Consider the following 10,260-nt stretch of genomic DNA (forward strand, 5'->3'; position numbering starts at 1 on the left):
GTTTCCATGATTGCACATGTATAACCTATATCAGATTGCTTGCTTCTTTGGGAGGGGGGATGGAAGTGAGAGAGGAAGGAAAAATTTGAACCTCAAAATATTTTTAAAAGAATGTTGAAAACCATCTTTACATGTAATTGGAAAAAATAAAATACTATTTACAGATAAAAAAGAAAAATTACCCCTTGTAAGGTTATAAAAATTGTGCTAGTGTTACATAATACATATCTAAATTAACTTTCTGGGGAGATTCCTTCTGTGAAATATTTCTTTATGTAATAAATATAGTGTAACTATATGGGGGGAAATATAATTTAATTTTTAATTAAAAATTGATTTTTCTTTTCCTCTCAGCCATTCTGTCTTACCTCATCCCACCTTGAAAAAGAAAGAAAAACAAATCCTTTATAATAGATATGCAAATGTATAATAAATCAATAGAAAAAAACAATAGGTAATAGTTAAAACAAATTTCCACATTGGCCATGTTTCCAAAAATAAATGTCTCAATCTGCACTCTGAGTCCATCACCTTTTTGTCAAGAGATGGGTAAGATTTTTCATTTTAAGTCCCCTGAAATTGTGATTGATCATTGTGTTGATCCTTTGAAGTTTTTTGTCTTTACAATGTTGTTCTTAAAGTGTAAATTGTTCTCTTGGTTCCACTTCACTATATATGAGTCCTATATGTCTTAATAGTTTTCATGACACAGTCCCCTTTATCATTTCTTGTAGCACAATAGCATTCCATTAGATTAATATATTTTACCTTATTCAGTCATTCCTCAATTGATGGGCACTCCATTTAGTTTCCAGTTTTTGCAACCACAAAAAGAGCTGCTATAATTATTTTTATACATATGACTCTTTTTCCCCTTTCTTTGAACTCCTTGATCTATAAACCTAGTAATGATATCTGTGGGTCAGGGTGGAGCCAAGATGGCAGAGTAAAAGTGGTGACTTGCTTGAACTCTCCCCCAAATCCCTCCAAATACTTGCAAAAAAAATGACTCTAAATTCTAGAGCAGCAGAACCCACAAAAACACAGAGTGAAAAAAAATTTCCGGCCCAAGACAACCTGGATAGTTGATGGGAAATGTCTATTGCACTGGGCTAGGAGAGGAACGCAGTTCATCATGGGTGCTCAGGCAAAGACCACGCCTCTGTGAACCTGGCGCAAGCCTCAGAGGACTGAATCACAGGCAGCTGTGAAGGTTTCCAGACTTCTCAACCCACAAACACCAAAGACAACTTAGAAGGTCAGTAGGAAAGGTCTATGACTGCAATGAGAGAGAAGGTTGGTCCAGCCCCAGTCCTGGCACAGCCCCAAGGTGGCAGCTGTTCCCTGAGCTCTTGGCCCACAGAAGAAGAGGAATCAAGTGGTTGATCAGAGGGGGATTGCAGGGATCTCTTTGCTGGTGCTGAGGCAGGATTCTCTTGCTTTGCCCATGCTTGGATCTGGGTCCCTGTTCTGGGTGGCAGTCTCGGGGTGAGGAGTGCTGGCCTGGTGGAGCTTGTAGTGGTGATGGAGATGGCATCCTCCTCACAGTTCCAAGGCAGAAAAGAGTCCTTGTGGTCACTCATAGACCAGAGAACAGGCCAAAAAAGGAGTAAACATCTCTCTGATCATACCACCTTGGAAGAATGGAAAATTCACAGGTGCCTAGAAGTATCTCTGAAAACAGCTGCACAAAACCCCCAAAGCTTGGGACAGTATGTTCTCCACACAGAAAGCAGACTCCTATCTTAACAAAGAGTTTAAAACTCAAGTAATAGGCTGAGAACATGAGCAAACTGTGCCAAAAAAAAAGTCAGACCATAGAATCTTTCTTTGGTGACAAAGAAGACCAAAATATACAACCAGAAGAAGATAGCAAAGTGAAAGCTCCTGCATCCAAAGCCTCCAAGAAAAATATGAATCAGTCCCAAGCCATGGAAGAACTCAAAAAGGATTTTGAGAAGCAAGTGAGAAAGGTAGAGGAAAAACTGGGAAGAGAAATAAGAATGATGCAAGAAAATCATGAAAAACGAGTCAACAGCTTGCTAAAGGAGAACCAAAACAATACTGAAGAAAATAACACCTTAAAAAATAGCCTACCCCAAATGGCAAAAGAGGTCCAAAAAGTCAATAAGAAGAATGCCTTAAAAAGTAGAATTGGCCAGATGGAAAAGGAAGTCCAAAAGTTCGCTGAAGAAAATACTTCATTAAAAATTAGAATGGAGCAAATAGAAGCTAGTGACTTTATGAGAAATCAAAACATTGTAAAACAAATCCAAAAGAATGAAAAAATGACAATGTGAAATATCTCATTGGAAAAACAACTGAGGGGCAGCTAGGTAGCACAGTGGATAGAGCACCAGCCCTGAAGTCAGGAGGACCTGAGTTCAAATTCAGCCTCAGACCAAACACTTGACACTTACTAGCTGTGTGACCCTGGGCAAGTCACTTAACCTCAATTGCCTAAAAAATAAAAATAAAAATAAAAATAAAAACAAAAACAACTGACCTAGAAAATAGATCCAAGAGAGATCATTTTTAAAATATTGGACTATCTGAAAGCCATGATCAAAAAAAGACCCTAGACATCATCTTTCAAGAAATTATTAAAGAAAACTGCCCTTGTATTCTAGAATCAGAGGGTAAAATAGAAATGGAAAGAATCCACTGATCACCTCCTGAAAGAGATCCCCAAAGGAAAACCCCTTTGGAATATTATAGCCAAATTCCAGAGTCTCCAAGTCAAGGAGAAAATATTGCAAACAGCCAGAAAACAAACAATTCAAGTATTGTGGAAACACAATCAGGATAACACAAGATTTAGCAGCTTCTACATTAAGGGACTAGAGGGCTTGGAATTTAATATTCTGGAGGTCAAAGAAGATAGGATTACAGGCAAGAATCACCTACCCAGTAAAACTGAATATAATCCTTCGGGTGGGGGGAATAGACATTCAGTGAAATAGAGGAGTTTCAAGTATTCTTGGTGAAAAGACCAGAGCTGAATAGAAATTTTGAGTTTCAAATACAAGACTCAAGAGAAGAATGAAGAGGTAAACAGGAAAGATAAATCAAAAGGGACTTATTAAGGATGAACTGTTTACATTTCTATGTGGAAAGATGATATTTGTAGCTCATGAGACCTTTGTCAGTATTAGGGTAATTGGAGGGAAAAATTATATGGATGGATAGATAGATAGAGGGCACAAGGTGAGTTGAAGATGAAGGGAGAATAAAATTAAGGGGTGAGACATGGTTATACTGGGAGAAGGAGAAAGGGAGAAGTAGAATGGGGTAAATTATCTCACATAAAACAGATAAGAAAAAGTTTTTACAGTGGAAGGGAAGTGGGGGAAGGTGAGAGGGAATGAGTGAATCTTATTCTCATCAGATTTTGCTTAAGGAGGGAATACCAGACACATTCAATTGGGTATAGAAATCTATCTTACCCTACAGGAAAATAGGGGGGAAGGGGATAAGAGATGGGGGAATGATAAAAGGGAGGGCAGATTAGGGGAGGGGGCAATCAGAAGCAAACACTTCTGAGGAGGGACAGGGTCAAAAGGGAGAATAGAATAAATGGGAGTGGGATAGGATGAAGAAAAATATAGTTAGTTTTCCACAACATGACTACTATGGAAGTGTTTTGCATGACTACCCATGTATAACCTGTGATGAGTTGCTTGCCTTCTCAATGAGGGTGGGTGGGAAGGAGGAAGGGAGAAAATTTGGAAGCCAAAGTTTTAAAAACAAATGTTAGGGGCAGCTAGGTGGCACAGTGGATAACGCACTGGCCCTGAAGTCAGGAGGACCTGAGTTCAAATCTGGCCTCAGACCAAACACTTGACATTTACTAGCTGTGTGACCCTGGGCAAGTCACTTAACCCCAATTGCCTTAAAAAAAACCTAATGTTAAAAATTGTTTACACATGCAACTGGGAAATAAGATGTACGGGCAATGAGGTATAGAAATCTATCCTTCCCTATAGGAAAATAGAAGGGGAATGGGATTAGAAAAGGTGGGAAGAAATAGAAGGGAGGGCAGTTTAGGGGAAGGGGTATTCAGAATGCATGCCATCTTGGGGTGGGGGAGGGATGAGATGGGGAGAAAATTTGAAACTCAAAATCTTGTGGAAGTGAAATAAATTAATTAATTAATAAAATAAAAATAATAATATCTGTGGGTCAAAAGGTATGAACATCTTAGTAAGTCTCTGAGAGTAGTTCCAAATTGCTTTCCAGAATGGCTAGACAAATTCTTACTTTTACTAACAGAGGTTCTTTGCACTGAGTTTCTGACAGCACCTCCAGACTTTTACACTTTTATTTTTTCAACTGTGCAAATTTGATGAATGTGAGTGGAAGCCTCCATTGCCTTAATTTATATTTCTCTAATTATTAGTGATTTGGAAAACGTTTTCATATGACTAAAGATATTATTGAATTTCTTCCTCTGATTCTTTGGCCATTTAACAATTAGGGAATGGCTTTTATTATATATGGGCAGCCAGGTGGCAGTGGATAAAATGCTGGGCCTGGAGTCAGAAAGGCTCATCTTCCTGAGTTCAAATTCAGCTTCAGAACCTTTTAGTTGAGTGACCCTGGGCAGGTCACTTAACCCCTTTTGCCACATTTTCTTAGCTGAGGAATTGGAGTAAGAAATGGCAGACCACCTCAGTAACTTGCCAAGAAAACCACAAATGGATTCATGAAGAGTCGGACATGAGTGAGAAACAACAATCTTATTATACATTTGAATCAGTTTGCCACTTATCTTGGAAATTAGACCTTTATCAGAAAAGTTTTATTTTTACCAGTTACCTTCTTCCATTCTAACATTGGTTGAATTGTTTTTGTTTGTACAAAAAATATAATCAAAATTGGTGCAGTGGATAGAGTGTTGGACTTGGAGTTGGGAAGACCTAAGTTTAAATCCTATAAATGCAAATCATATATTTGATAGCTAGGTGATGCCAGGTACTATGAACACCTGACGAAGTTATTATTGGGGAAAAAAATGGAGACATGAAAATCAATGGAATTACTCTCTGAAAACCACAAAACACAAGAGGCAATAATATAAAGGGAAATCTTTTTTAAAATAATCACAAAATGCATAAAATACTTGGGCATCAATCTACTACGGTATGTTCAATTCTTGTATACATTCAGTCACAAAGTTCTCCTTAAAACAATAAAAAAAAAACAGAAGACTTCTAGATAAGATGGCTGCCATAATTGGAGGTAGAGCAATCTTCCTGGGTAAAGACCAGCACACAGACAGGAAATTAATGCACATCTCTCTTCAAATAATACCACCTTGGAAGCAGCTAAAACTTGCAGACCCCCAGAACTAGCTTTAGAAACAGAAACACAAAAAAGACTGAAGTTTGGGACAGTGCCACTCCAATCCCAGGTGAGAAGAGTCTAATTGTAACATAAAATTCAAAAGCAAAAAATAGCCTGGAAAAATGAGAAAACAACAACAACAACAAAACTTGATTGGAAAAAGGTGTCAGGGAAGAACAAGACACAAACTCAGAAGAAGACAAAAATATGAAAATAGCTAAAAAGAAGAATACTAATTGGACACAAGCCCAATAAGAATTCCTGGAGGAGTTAAAGAAAGAGATGAGTAGTAAAGGATGAATTGGAAAAATAAATAAGAGTGATAGAAGAAAAATATTTAACTTTGACAATCCCAACATTTTATTTTATTTTTATATCTTCTATTTTTCCAGTTATATAGAAAAATAACTTTTTACATTCATTTTTTAAAAATTTTGAGTTCCAAAGTATTTTTTATCCTCTAACTTCTGCCCCCTCATTTAAAAGGCAACCAGTTTGATATAGTTTATACATGTGCAGTCATGCAAGACATATTTCCATATCATACTCAGACTTTCTCAGTTCTTTTTCTAGAAATGGATAGCATTTTTCTTTATGCGTCCATCAGTCACAGCCCCAGGAAACTCTGGAACAGCTGAACCAGAAGAAAGATGGGGTGCAGCAGTCCAGTAGCCCAGGTAGCTTGAGTGATTAATAGAAAAGGCCCCTTTTGCCCTGGGGGAAGGGGAGCAGTACAGAACAGGAGGCATCCTAGCAAGCTAGTGGAAAGCCCCACCTCAGCATACCAGGAGAAGACCCTGAAACCCAGATGATGGAGCAGGCAAACACCAACACCAGGACCCCCAAGTGCCTCAGTGAGAGTGGGAGAACTGGTGTAAACTAGGTTGGAAAATCACCAAGGGCCTCAGCATTCTACAGCAACTGGGTCTCCCAGTGCCTCAGTAAAACTAAGGGAAGCAGTGCTCCAAGTTGCTCCAGGTGGATAAACATCCTGCAACATCCATCTGAAAGGAGCTGAAGAAAGTTAAAGGAAAGAAAGACCTGGGTGAGCAGGAAATCTCCAGGAGCCACACTACCCAATCCTACCCCTAGAGTTCCAGTGTTGCTGATTCCAGCCCAACATCAGGTAAGCTGCCAGAACCCTACAGCCTCCAACTGCCAACATCAGAGGCCTCAACACACAAAACCAGTAACCAGACCCTAGGCTCCCAACACAAGAAGCTTGGGTCAGTGCCCTCTGCTCCCCAGCAGGAGAGCTCCATCTCTTTAAAGACCAGGAAATAAGCAAACACCATGAGCAAAAACAAACATGTAATACATTCTTATTATTGGAACAGTGAAGATCAAGGCAAAAATTCTGAAGAGGACAACATTGTCAACAAATCCACATCTGGAACCTCAAAAGGGAACATGAACTTGTCTGAAGCCCAAAAAGCCTTCTTAGAGGAACTCAGGAAGGATTTTAAAAGTCAAATGAGAGAGGTAGAAGAAAAATGGGAAAAGAAATGAGAGGTAAGCAAGAGAAAGTCAATAGCTTGGTAAAGGAAGGACAAAACTTAACTGTAGAAAACAAGTCCTTAAAAAATACAATTGACCAACTGGAAAAAAAGTACACTGAAGAAAACAAGTCCCTAAAAAATACAATTGGCCAAATGGGGAAGGAAGTACAAAATCTAATAGAAGAAAACAATTTGTTAAAAAATTAGAATTGGGCAAATGGAAGGTAATGACTCTATGAGAGAGCAAGAATCAGTCAAACAGAAACAAAAAAAAAGAAAAAATAGATGATAATGTAAAATACCTCGTTGGTAAAACAACTGACCTGGAAAATTGATCCAGGAGAGACAATTTAAAAATTATTGCTCTACCTGAAAATCACGATGAAAAAAATAAAAGCCTGGACAGTATCTTTTAGGAAATCATAAAGGAAAACTGCCCTGAGGTCCTAGAACCAGAGGGTAAAATAGCCATAGAAAGAACCCACTGATCACCTCCTGAAGGAGATCCCAAATTGAAAATGCCAAGGAATATAGTAGCCAAATTCCAAAATTACCAAGTCAAAGAGAAAATACTTCAAGCAGCCAGAAAGAAACAATTTAAATATCATGGAACCATAGTCAGGATTACACAGGACTTTGCAGCTTCTACATTAAAAGACCATAGAGCATGGAATATGATATTCCGTAAGGCAAAGGAGCTTGGATTACAACCAAGGATCAACTACCCAGCGAAAATGAGAATGATCTTTCAGGGGAGGAGATGGATATTCAACAAAATAGAGGACTTCCAAACCTTCCTGATAAAAAGACCAGAGCTCAACAGAAAATTTGATCTTCAAATACAAAACTCAAGAGAGACATAAAAAGGTAAACAGGACAGAAAAAAACAACATGTTATTAATTAGGGCAAATTGTTTACATCACTACAAGGAAAGATGATACTTGTAACTCTTGAGAACTGTATTATTATTATTATTATGCCATGTTAAATGGGTATACATAAAGGGGGTGGGTATAAGTTGTCTTTGATGTAATGATAAAAGAAAAATCTAATCAAGTAGGTTAAATGGATCCAAGTAAGTCGATTAATCTGATCTAAGAAAATGTACTGAGAGAAAAGGAAAGGAGGAGGCAGACAAGGGTAAATTACATTACAGGAAAAGGCACAAAAACCTGTTACAGCAGAGGGAAAGAAGGGAGGGAAATGAGCATTGTTTGAACTTCACTCTCATCAGATTTGATTCAAGAAGGGAATAACATAATCAGTTAGCTATAGAAATCTAATTTGCCCTATGGTCAGTATGAGGGAAAAGGGAAAGAAAAGGGAGAGGGGATAGAAGGAGGGAAGAAGTAGTAAGGGTAAAGGGGAAGAAAAGGGATGGGGTTAATACAAGAGAGGCAGGACTAAGGGAGGCAGTGGTCAAAAGCAAAACACTAGTGAGGAGGGAAAAGGAGAAAGGAGAAAGAACAACATAAACAGGGGGTGGGGGGGAGAAAGACACAGATAGTAATCATAACTGTGAATGTGAATGGGATGAACTCTCCCATAAAACAGAAGTGGATAACAGAATGGATTAAAAATCATAATCCTACAATATGTTGTTTACAAGAAACACATTTGAAATAGAAGGACACACACAGGGTAAAGGTAAAAGACTGTAGCAGAGTATATTATGCTTCAGCTGAAGTAAAAAAAGCAGGAGTAGCAATCCTGATCTCAGACAAAGCAAAAACAAAAATAGATCTTATCAAAAGAGATAAGGAAGGAAATTACATCCTGCTAAAAGGCCCCATAGACAATGAAGTAATATCATTACTAAACATACATGCATCAAATGGTATAGCATCCACATTCTTAGAGGAGAAGTTCAGGGAGTTACAGGAAGAAATAGACAGCAAAACTATACTACTGGGGGACCTCAACCTCCCCCTCTCTGGACTAGATAAATCTAACCACAAAATAAACAAGAAAGAAGTTAAGGAGGTAAATAGAATATTAGAAAAGTTAGGTATGATACACCTCTGGAGAAAATTGAATGGGGATAGAAAGAAATATACTTTTTTCTCGGTGGTACATGGCACATACACAAAAATTGACCATGTATTAGGGCATAAAAACCTCACAATCCAAAGCAGAAAGGGAGAGATATTAAATGCATCCTTTTCAGATCATGATGCAATAAAAATTATATGTAATAAAGGGCCATGGAAAGATAGACTAAAAAATTATTGGAAACTAAATAATCCTAAAAATGATTGGGTCAAACAATAAATCATAGAAACAATTGATAACCTCATTCAAAAGAATGACAATAATGAGACAACATACCAAAACTTATGAGATGCAACAAAAGCAGTTCTTAGGGGAAGTTTTACATCTCTAAATACTTACATGAATAAAATAGAAAAAGAGGAGATCAATGAATTGGGCATATGACTAAAAAAAACTAGAAAAAGAACAAATTAAAAATCCTCAATTATACACCAAATTAGAAATACTGAAAACCAAAGGAGAAATTAAGAAAATTGAAATTAAGAAAACTATTGAACTAATAAATAAAACTAATAGCTGGTTTTATGAAACAAACTAATAAAATAGATAAACCTTTGGTTAATTTGATTTAAAAAAAGAAAGAAGAAAACCAAATTACCAGTATCAAAAGTGAAAAGCGTGAATCCACCACCAAAGAAGAGAAAATTAAAACAATAATTAGGAACTATTTTGCCCAACTGTATGCCAATGAATTTGACAATCTTAGTGAAATGGATAAATATTTACAAAAATATAAATTGCCCAGATTAACAGAAGAGGAAGTAAAATATTTAAATAACCCCATCTCAGAAAAAGAAATTGAACAAGCCATTGATGAACTCTCTAGGAAAAAATCTCCAGGGTCAGATGGATTTACTAGTGAATTCTATCAAAATTTAAAGAACAATTAATTCCAATACGATATAGACTATTTGTGACAATAGATGAGGAAGGAATTTTACCAAATTCTTTTTATGATACAAATATGGTGCTAATACCTAAACTGGGAAGAGTCAAAACAAAGAAAATTATAGACCAATTTCCCTAATGAATACAGATGCAAAATTTTTAAATAAAATATTAGTGAATAGATTACAACAACTTATCACAAGAATGACCAGGTAGGATTTATCCCAGGAACACAGGGCTGGGTTCAATATTAGGAAAACTATCAGCGTAATTGATCATATCAACAACAAAGGTAGAAGATGCTAAATAGTTCACATAGAATAATAAAACCAATCTATAAGTGTTTTTTGGAACAAGGGCTTCAACTGTAATTAACAGTGTCATATGGCAGGGAAGAAACCTATTGCAATATTAGGTGACTCTGAGAGGCATGACATTGAGGAATAAGAAGGCGACAGTCTCACTTTATTTTGA

This window comes from Vombatus ursinus, unplaced genomic scaffold (genome assembly GCF_900497805.2).
Source record: "Vombatus ursinus unplaced genomic scaffold, bare-nosed wombat genome assembly UNPS02014935.1, whole genome shotgun sequence".
Lineage (NCBI taxonomy): Eukaryota > Metazoa > Chordata > Mammalia > Diprotodontia > Vombatidae > Vombatus > Vombatus ursinus.